At 39.8% G+C, this 11,840-nt stretch overlaps 1 protein-coding gene across 2 annotated transcripts in view; it reads right to left on the bottom strand.

The window, feature by feature from the left end:
• Positions 1–11,840, bottom strand: part of LOC139131249 (uncharacterized) — a 57,689-nt gene that overhangs the window by 38,381 nt on the left and 7,468 nt on the right. The window lies entirely within an intron of this gene.

Raw genomic sequence — 11,840 nt, 5'->3', positions numbered from 1 at the left:
AGACATTCAAAATAATACTTCTCTATATCAGCAGGGACGACAACATATTTGTCATGGATATCATTCAAACACTTAACAGCATCAGGATCTTTAAATAGGGTCTTCTGCAAACGTGTGATTTTAGTCGACCAATACGGCCACGAACTATTTTCCTCACAGATTTGACCCATTCTGACAGTGTATCTAGCTCTACATCCTCCCTTTTAGCCCATTTTCTAGCATATTCTTCAACAGGGTCCGTAATGATCTTAAAATTATAGTTCCAGTTGATCCTGCGAGGTTCTCTGAACTTGGGTCCACAAGATAATATCTTACGAAGGTGGTGATGTTCAACCAAGTTCAGATCACCAGTGATGACATGGCCAACTGGAGTATATTTGAAGGGAGATATAGAGCAGTCACAGGATGCTGGTGTTTGAAGGAATTCATCAATTTTTAAGTGCCGCAATGCCTTATTGTAATTGAATATTTTATTGGAGATTATCTTGGTGTATCGATATGACAGAATAGGTACAGACTGGTTCTTAAAGTGTAAAGGTATAGTTGATGTACCTTTCTGTTGTGAAGTATATTGCTGATATTAATGGCATCAATTCTTTTGTTAGTAAATGGAAATGTATGAAATGACGATGATCATCAGTCATAGGTTCAGCACGAACAGGCTTGTATAGTCTGTATAGTGCTATATTAGCAATAATACTGACCAGTCTGTACAGTTGTTTGTTCGGATCTGTCAAGGACAATCCCAATGCATAGCCATGCAACCCTCTCAAGTCCTTGATGGAAAGAGCAAATAATGAAGTACGAATGTGATGGAGACCTAAAGGCTTCTGTAATAAAAGAAGCATTTCATGAAATTTGTCATGGCAGTTGGAGGTAGATGTATTCAATTTAGGCCGATGGTAACGCCTATGTCCATGACTACGTCTTCTACGGACAGAAGACTCGAAGAGGCCCATCACATTCACTTCTGAACAACCAGGACTTGAGAGATTGCCTATATCTTTGATGTTGTCATTACAACGATAAGGCATTGCGTTACCTAACTGTCTAATCCAGTGGTATTCTCTCTGTCTACGGAATGGTGAACTAAGTGTGGGGCTGTTGGTTGGATGGTATATTTTTTCAAGAATACGGACACGCATAGACAAAGTGGAGTGATCGTCTTGGTTAAAATGCTTATAAAGTTGCACGTCCAAAGATCGATTCACTCCACTGCGATGTCCGTTCATTCTAGATCGTAAGCTGTTTCCTGTTTCACCAACATAAATGAGCCCACACAAAGAACACTCAATTCCATAGATTACGTTTTTGGTAGTGCAATTCAGAGGTTCCAGACATTTGGTAGAATAGGTCTTCCCTGTCAAACTACTACTGAACTGTTCTTTAGTGATGAGCATACTGCAAGTTTTGCAGTTTTTAATACCACACTTTGTAATGGAACCTGTATAATCACAAGCTGGAGATGACTTTAAACAGTCAGTCAGTGGCAATTTGCAGGTTTAATTGTCCGGAAGCTTTCTCCATTTCTGTGATAAAAATTGCCCTCTGATAGCACGCATGAGGTCTTAGTAACATCCCGAAGGATAATCCGAGGGACACACGGTTTTTGAGCTACTGTGTCCCGTGTAGCTGGTCGGGACCTTGTTAACCCGGGCGACGTCCCAGCCGGTATGAATATATCTCTTATACAGTCATTCATTATCATGTACAAATACCAGTTGGATGATGCCCTCGGGGACGATATGTCCACCAGCAGGAGCATCGACCTGGTCATAGTAAAATAATCGCAATCATACCAATCCATAATCCAATAACACATAACAAAATAAAATATGACAAAATTATGTTCACAGCCTTTCAAACTCTCTTACAACATATCCTGGGTTGGTTTGGTCATTTAAGGTCACAAACTGAGAAAATTAACTAAAATACACAAATTTGGGGGTTTCCCAACACTTTGAGCAGAAAATTTATCTCCCTTGGGACTTTTATACCAAATTACAAAGCTATCAGACAAGTAATTTTGAGAACGAGTTTTCTTAACCAAAAATTACAAAATTGTCTTAAAATACAAATTTGTGTATTTCAGGACAATTTCCACATATCTAACTATTGTCATCTCTGGACATCTGTGTACCAAATATAAACGCTGTCTGTCCAGGGGCTTTCAAAAGAAAATACTTTTTACGATTTTTTGACCAAAAATGACAAAAATTGTCCGAAAATTTTAATTTTCCAATTTTTGTCGTAATTTCAACAAATTAGAAGAGTAACACCCTCGCAAACATCCAACCTAAATTTGAGAGCGATTGGGCTGGCGGTTCAGAGAAGACGATATTTTACTGAAAATGATGAGAAAAATCACCAAAAATTTCAGCAAAAATACAAAATTAAAGATATCTTCACGATATTCATAAAACTGTATAAGATTCACCTAAGGTGAACACAAATTTTCAAAGCAATCAAACAGCGGTTCTTGAGTTATTAATTCTTGACCATTTTCACATTTTGTAAGCTCATTTGCATAATTTTGGCAATGCAGACTTCATTTGTACAAAATCCCATCTATAGCCCAGGATGCATCTACACACCAAATATCAAGCTGAAAGGTGCACCGGTTTGCGAGGTTTTTTATGTTTACGGACATACAATACATACATACACACATACACACATATACACACATACACACATACACACATACACACATACATACATACATACATACATACATACATACATACATACATACATACATACGCCATCGACTTCAGCTTATACGATAACCTCATATTGGTATACCAAATGTGAGCTAAAAAAGTGTTTGGTACTTTTCCAGACCAAATACTAAAACTTTATTTTGTCAACATTAACGTGATATTAGTTTAGGCAGAACAACTTCAAAGTACTGTGCAAATCAGACCACTGCGATAACACCCACACCAACCGACACGTTCTCTATTATACAGCCACATTTTGTCAACTCTTGACAACTTTCAGCAATAGGAGATGGAGCTGTCCTATAGATGCACCAAGTGTCACCTTGTTATGCCCATCCCAAGTCTCTTGGTGTAGGTCTGTTTGGCAAATTATACAATTTCCTGTCCCCATATATGACCTGCCTGATATGCGGGTAAGCCTAATTCACGTGCCACCTGCCAGGAGCCACGCGCCGAGTTCACAATGCACGATTAGGGACCGTTCAGTTTTTACGGCCGGGGGGGGGGGCGGCAAAATCCAGGGGGGGTCATCATAATTTTGGAATCCGCAAAGGGGGGTCATCGCTTTTTCACTGGTAGGAAAGGGGGGGTCACCACATTTTCAAAAACATAATACCAACAATAAAGTTCACTTTATGCCATGGCCATGATCGACCCTCTTTACGGCGGGCCGCCTTCGGCGGCCCACTACAATAAATATACATTATGTATTACCCATGACCCTCTTAACGGGCAGACGCCTTTGGCGGCCCACTCCAATTAGGTTTACTTCATGCGATGGCCATGATTGACCCTCTTTACAGGCGGGCCGCCTGCGGCAGCCCACTACAATAAATTGACTTAATGTAATACCCCACGGCAATCTTAATGGCCGCACGCCTTCAGCAGCCCTGTCCAGTAAAGTTTACTTTATGCAATAGCCATGATCGACCCTCTTACCGGCGGGCCACCTTTGGTGGCCCACTAGAATAAAGTTGACTTTACGTAATGGCCCATGACCGTCTTAACCAGAGGGCTACCTTTGGCGAACCACTCCAATAAAGTTTACTTTATACAATGTCCATGGATATAAGTTGTCTATGGAAATAAAGTTAAAAATTGCCTTACAGTCGTCCTAATTAACAGACGTTTCAATGGATGTGGCTGAGAAGTTTGTGCACTGGCATCTCTGCTACACGAATAAAGTGCGCCGCGTACCGTAGTTCAAATCCAAACCATGCGGGTAAATTTGACATATGGGTTTTGGTTATTTTTCAGCGGGGGGGGGGGGGGGGTCATCAAATTTTTTCGTCTGACAAAGGGGGGTCATCTTTATTTCACGAAAAATGCAGGGGGGTCTATATTTTTTTGAACACCGGCGACAAGATTTTGCCGGCCCCCCTCCCCAGGCCGTAAAAACTGAACGCTCCCTTAGCATGTTAAGCTAGAAATAGGTGCACTTTCACCCCAATTCACTTTATCGATTCATCTTCACTGTTAAATCACATTTAATAGACGCCTTGTATGTGCATAAAGTAGTGACCTGCGATATGTGTGTTCACGAATTCAACATGTGCTGGCCGGTAAGGGACTGGAAAAAAATTATAGGGAGGGAGGGCGAATTTTTCAAAATGATGCTGAGAAAAGTGACTCTCCCCAATTGTTATGCCGTCCCTGTACGTGCTATAGTCAACATCAATAATATTTTATTTGACAAATATTTACTAATTCATAATGTGACGCCTCATCCACCAAATAGGAAGGCTGTTGCACTAATATACTGGCAAATAAGTTAAATTCAGGTCAAAGGTCATCCTGGTTACTTGATATTTTTGCTGTACACTTTCCTCCCATGATGGCCGTCCAGCAAATCATCAGACCTATAGCCATATTGGCTAGGTCAAATGTCATCCTGGTCGCTTGATATTTTAGCAGAAATCTTAGTTAACATAATCATCTCCGTCCAGTAAACTTGAGACCTCCACCTCTGTTAGCTAGCCTATAATTTATAGATGTGCATAATTAGTGAGGTACAGGATGATTTAAGGGTTGAAGGTTAGTATCTCATACCAGTCACAGTTCGATAGACACCAACCGTATTTGACTCTTACGTAGGATAAGCCACAGCTTAGTTGCAGAGGGGAGATAGTTCAGGTCAAAGGTCATAAATTCTCAAAAATAATATTGTAAAAATCTTCTTAACATTATCATGGCTTAAGACCTAGATACTTGAAATATAGCAACCTTACCATATGGTATATAAAATTAATGTACAGAACTTTGATCAATTTTTAATGTTACAATTTTACGCGCAGTGTGATTTTGAAAAATACTGTCCCTCCCTCCCTATAATTTCTCTCGAGTCCCTTTCTGCATATGCCCCTTAACGTAGAATTCGTAAACACACATTCGCTGGTCACCAGTTCATACATTAAGAAGGCGGCGTTGAAGCCCGAATGTTGATTTATCCATGAAAATGAATCAATGTGCTCGTGTCTAGCGGCATGTGGCATGCAGCACGTGAAATAGGCTTACCCTGATATGCATCACGTTTGGCATGTTGTATGAGTGTCAACTGAATTGGAGGAATTAAATTGCATAATTATTGCTGCTTGCAAATAGGTCCAATCTTGCATCGCTCATATGTATAGCTATGCTTGATCTACAACACAAACATTCAACAATCTTTTCTGAAACTGCAAGACCCTCATCATTGACTAATGCCGGTTGTTGAGTGAGTGTTCTAAAGGTGTCAGAGATATCCTGAAAGACATTCCATGTGTACCATGCATATTTCTTTCCCTTCCCTCAGCAAGCAGATACAGTATGGAAACAGGAAATGAGGGCAACTTCACACCTTGTTTCTACCTTTCTTAGTGATATAGTATGGATAGTAGATCAATGTTGTTTCACGACAACGGCAAACATGGTACGACACCTGTGAATCAATAGTGCTTTGACTATGGCAAGCCAAGTGTTGCAAAATTCAAAAAAACACATTTTTGTGTTCTAAGTTTTCATGTTTATGTTCTTAAAATGTATATTCATGTTCATAAAAACCATGTTCATGTCTTAAAATGTATGTTTATATTCTTAAATTGTACGTTTATGTTCATGAAAACCATGTTTATGTTCCTAAATTGTATGTTCATGTTCATAAAAACCATGTTCATGTTCTTAAAATGTATGTTTATATTCTTAAATTGTACATTTATGTTCATAAAAACCATGTTTATGTTCTTAAATTGTATGTTCATGTTCATAAAAACCATGTTTATGTTCTTAAATTGTATGTTTATATTCTTAAATTGTATGTTTATGTTCATAAAAACCATGCTGTTATTCAAACTTTCATGCTTATGTTCATGAAGGTCATTTGTTTGTTCATTGAACAAATTTTATGTTCATTAAAACACTGCTTATGTCCATATCTCCCTGTTAACACTGAGGGCGCTCTGGAGTTAGCAGCACGAGACAGCTATGGCGGCGGCACAGGCGTGATGTTTTCTGGGTAGTTTCTATAAGTGTAGTTCTACGTTTCGACGTTCTCTTCCGTAGCCTAATCACCAAGGTAAGAAACAGAATTATCCGGCCTGCCAAGAAAACTGCACGTTCTTGTCGAAAAATAAACACAAATCCTTCATTGAGTTACCTAGTTAGATGCGGAAGGATCTCGGCTGTCCAAAAAACACACTCATGTCACGATAAAATGAAAACTTCAGGAGAAATCTGCCGCGTTTTGACAACATCGGCGTTTCTGATGGCCACCGTTGTAATAACGCAACTCATTAACATAATGGACGGTGTCTGCACATAGAAAGTGGTGCATCTCAGTCTGATGCCGTTGATGGCGTTGCTCACGGACCAATCAGCGATGCGGACGGCGTACAATTATGATAATGAGTTGCGTTATTACAACGTTGGACGCCAGAAATGCCTAGTTTGTCAAAACACGGCAGATTTCTCCTAAAGTTGTCATTTTATCGTGACATGAGAGTGTTTTTTGGACAGTAGAGAGCCTTCCGCGTCGAACGAGGCAACTGACTGTAGGATTCGTGTTTATTTTTCGACTAGAACGGGCAGTTTTCTTGGCAGGCCGGATAATTCTGTTTCTTACCTTGGTGATTAGGCTACGGAAGAGAACGTCGAAACGTAGAATAAACTACACTTATAGAAACTACCCAGAAAACATCACGCCTGTGGGCGGCGGACATCAGCAAGTTACACCGCATACAGCGAGAAAAGTGGGCTTTACGTGTGTTTAAAAGCAAAGCTTAGCACATCGTGGATCTAGACAAGTAGAGCGTGCTCGAAAACGGAGATCGATTACAAGTTTGTGCTAAATATCGCGTGTTCTCGGCGGAGAAACTGCACGCTCTCATTCGGAGGCGCAACCAGCGGTTTAACGTTGTAAATGTCTACGTACTTTCAAAGTCCAAAGTCAAAGGCTCAGGGCTGTGTGGTTACTAAATATCGGCGGAGAAACTGCACGCACACCTACAGTCACCTATGGTTGGTCTATTCCGCTCAGCGTCTATGCCCGTGTGTACATCTCCTTCTCAGGCATATGTACACACGTCTAGACGCCGAGTGGAATATTCCGACCAAAGGTGACTGTGCTGCACGCTCTCCGACTCGGGGCAAAACCACCGGTTTGCCTATGGCATTTTGGCAGTCCAAAGTCAAAGACTTAGGGTTGTTGTGGCTGTGGGAGGCACTCTGGTTAAAATCTGATGTAGAGAATGGTCCGTTACTAGTGAGAAGAGGACCGAACAAAAACAGACCTAAGGGACCGTTCAGTTTTTACGACCCGGGGGGGGGACTGGCAAAATCCTATACTTTATGTATTACCCATGATCCTCTTAACGGGCAGACGCCTTTGGCGGCCCACTCTAATTAGGTTTACTTCATGCAATGGCCATGATCGACCCTCTATACCGGCGGGCCGCCTGCGGCGGCCCACTACAATAAATTGACTTTATTGTAATACCCATGACCATCTTAACGGCCGGACGCCTTCAGCGGCCCTGCATGTTCAGTAAAGTTTACTTCGTGCAATGGCCATGATCGACCCTCTTTTTACCAGCGGGCCACCTTTGGTTGCCCATGAGAATAAAGTTGACTTTACGTAATGGCCCATGACCGTCTTAACCGAAGGGCTGCCTTTGGCGAACCACTCCAATAAAGTTTACTTTATACAATGTCCATGGACATAAGTTGTCTATGGAAATGAAGTTAAAATTGCCTTACAGTCGTCCTAATTAACAGACGTTTGCATGGATGTGGCTGAGAAGTTTGTGCACTGGCATCTCTGCTACACGAATCAAGTGTGCCGCGTACCGGAGTTAAAATCCAAACCGTGCGGGTAAATTTGACATATGGGTTTTGGTTATTTTTTAGCGGGGGAGGGGGGGGGTCATCAATTTTTTTCGTCTGACAAAGGGGGGTCATCATTTGTGAAAAACAGTTCTGTTTGCCAGAGACTGAAGACAAATGAATATACAGGAACGGAAAAGCTGTGACCTAGCTTCTTGCGTCATTTCTCCAGCTGCCAGCTTCTAATAAAAAGCCGGAATATGGTATGTTTATCTGTCAAAATGGTCATTGAACTGAGGTACATTAAAACATGTTTCTGTGATAATAAAGGATGAATTCACAACAGTTCAGTTTTGTCTCGATCCTGTGAAAATTTTGAGAAATTGATGTGCGCCACGATGCAGTGAAGTGCAATCCGAGAGGTTTCTTAATATTTTCAATTTAAATTTTGTCTTTTACCCAGTAAAACTGTTAGAAGACCCAAGGGGGAGAGCACGAGAGGGGGGTCCTCCCCCTCTCGCAGTGAAAATTTTGAGAAATGGATGTGTGCAAATGTGCAATCTCAGATGTGTTTCAATTTATTTCGCACAAAGAAATTGAGATACCCCGCCACATTTTGAGTAATGCCCCCCTGAAGTTTTCAATTTTTTAGTGACCCCTAACCCCCTCACATTCCTCCGAATACATGGCGAGACACCGGTGAATCGATAGTGCTTTGACCCGGTATGTGATCCAGTGTGTGGTGTCATATTATAATCAACATGACCAAGCATCGATGTAAGTTCTCAGGGAAGATGTTATTTGTGGTCAGAGAAACAAGGCTCTCACATTCTATTTCATTATATTGTTGTTCCTCACTTTTTCATTGTTAACTTGTTCATCTTTATAACATATTTATATTGAGAGAATTAATATATTGGTTTTAACACTAGTTTATTGACTCCTGTCTTGTGTTTTAAATTTTAACAATTTACAGAAGTCAAATAGTCCCCTTTAGATAGTGCCTATGCCATTGAGATATTGCAACAGAAATCCTCCAATGTGATTTCTTGGGTCAGAAAAGAGAAGGAAAACATTGAGTGTACTGAGGTGTAAAGTAGACCTATGTAGTGCATGCTTATATCATAAGTGCTGGGGAAAAAACATAAGAATTGCTTGTGGTAAAAACATTTGCGCCGCCTATGGCGGCGCGCCGGCAAAGAATACATGAGAATAAGGTTCCCAAATTTTGCGAATTTCTGATGCATTGTGACAATTTTTTTTTCACTTCTGTTTGTTATGACAATTTTTTCTCAGGCCATGACAGGATCATTTTTTTTTCTTCTATCTCACCTGGTGACAAATTTATTTTCTCAAAATCCTCCATGCCCCCCCAGAAATCAAATGGTTCTCCCTTTATCGTATTAGGGTATTTTGTTGTGTGGTCCTCCCCTCACTTGTGACAGACCCATCTCTACATCGGATCAGAGTGCCTCCCACAGCCCTGAGTCTTTGACTTTGGACTTCGAAAGTGCGTAGACATTTAGGCCTACAACGTTAAACCGCTGGTTGCGCCTCCGAATGAGAGTGTGCAGTTTCTCCGCCGAGAACAGCCGTATTTAGTACAAACTTGTGATCGATTTCCGTTTTCGAGCACGCTCTACTTGTCTAGATCCACGATGTGCTAAGCTTTGCTTTTAAGCACACGTAAAGCCCACTTTTCTCGCTGTATGCGGTGTAACTTGCTGATGTCCGCCGCCATAGCTGTCTCGTGCTGCTAACTCCAGAGCGCCCTCAGTGTTAACAGGGAGATATGGACATAAGCAGTGTTTTAATGAACATAAAATTTGTTCAATGAACAAACAAATGACCTTCATGAACATAAGCATGAAAGTTTGAATAACAGCATGGTTTTAATGAACATAAACATACAATTTAAGAATATAAACATACAATTTAAGAACATAAACATGGTTTTTATGAACATAAATGTACAATTTAAGAATATAAACATACATTTAAGAACATGAACATGGTTTTTATGAACCTGAATATACAGTTTAAGAACATAAACATGATTTTTATGAACATAAACATACAATTTAAGAATATAAACATACATTTTAAGAACATAAACATGGTTTTTATGAACATAAACATAAATTTTTTGAACACAAACATGAAAACTTAGAACACAAAAATGTGTTTTTGAATTTTGCAACACTTGGCTTGCCATATTTGACCCTTGTCAAGTTATCTGGGTTCCCAGAAATACGGTTTTATGTTTGTGTAATTCGTGTTAACAGTGTTTCGCAGACCAAAGTGGCGGTCCCTTCATCAGTCGTTCGAATGGTTTTGCATCCCCGCATATTTACTTTGACGGTAGCCATTGTTAATCAAACAGAGATGCTAAAATTGTTATGCTCTGGTCTGACTGTTGCGTGATTTGATGCTCAGACCGTCCATTTAAACTGCCCTCGTGTTTGATTTTTGTTTGAAAGAGGATGACTTTTATGTTTTATTCCTTTATATGCTGTGATAGTTTTTCTGGAAAAATTGTCGCCAGTGTTTGATTGCCCTATTCTCCAGTTTCTTATCAAAGTTGCTACGTCATTACTCTTATTTTTATCAATGAGGTACAGTAAAAATATTGACCAAACAGCAAAACCAGGCGAAAAACAAAAGGAAAAGAGCTTTTTAACAAAATTCATGGAATCTGCAAAAAAGCAAGGTAAGCTAGCTTTCAAAGGCAAGAAAAACTAATCCTCTCTTCTCTCAAAAAACCCTAACAGCCTTTATAAATGTCACCATAACCTCCAAACAGAGAGCTACCGTGTCATTAAACCATGTGTCCGGCTCCGCACACATAACGACGTAAAAACAAATAGAAAATTAAACAAACGAAAAAACAGCTTCTTAAACAAACAAAGAAAGTAAAAACACCAAAAATGTCAAAAAATTACAAGAATTTCGCAAAAACAAATGCAAGGTTAAACAAAAACAAGAAATGAGAGAGAACCTCAGATTCATCAAAAACCTTTACTTTCGAATTAAATGTTAATGACTGTTGAATCAAAGCATTAAGCAAAGGCGTGAAATATATTCCTATTCCAAAATGCTCACAAAGATAAACTCTCGTACAAGATATTCACATATTGATGCGCATCATGATATTGAGTCACCAGTATATCATGAGAAAAAATCAATCAATCAGACATCCGTTCGAAGATAAGTCCACATGGACACCACTGACAAAATGATAACCCCAAACTGGAAAAATGTCTGGAAGCAACTAAGATCATTATATAGGGGAAATTCCTTACTTTTCTGAACAATATGTCAAAAAATAAACAAATCACATTAAAGGTCTCGATAAAGGAAGAGACATAGCAATTGTGAATACAATAGAAAACATTAAGGAAAGTAAAAGAAAGCTTCAAATATAAGCTATTATTGTAAAGCAACACAGGGCGACATTAACAATGCGGTGGACATAGAAGAAATTTGAAAACATGTGCGACAAAAAATTATTGAGAAGGCAACTTACAGCTTCCTCTATCACGCCACCAAAATATGCACACCACGATGGTATCTTCTACCAAAATACACCCCCCCCCCCCCCTGGAAGGAACATCTTTATCGGATACCGTATCCAGCAAACAAACCAAATCTCGGAATTTCTAGGCTGTTTCATAAAAACAATAGCCCAAAGACAATAAAAAAGGTTTCTTTAACGAGCTAGAATTAATAGTCGCGCCAGCGGCTTACTGACTACGCATGCGCATATTCATAATATACTATGCGAGTAACCGGAAGTGTACCCTACTTTCATGGGCGCCGCCA

This window comes from Ptychodera flava, chromosome 4, assembly GCF_041260155.1.
Source record: "Ptychodera flava strain L36383 chromosome 4, AS_Pfla_20210202, whole genome shotgun sequence".
Classification (NCBI taxonomy): Eukaryota; Metazoa; Hemichordata; class Enteropneusta; family Ptychoderidae; genus Ptychodera; species Ptychodera flava.
The sequence above is the reverse complement of the archived record's forward strand: the minus strand, read 5'-3'. Positions and strand labels throughout refer to the sequence as shown.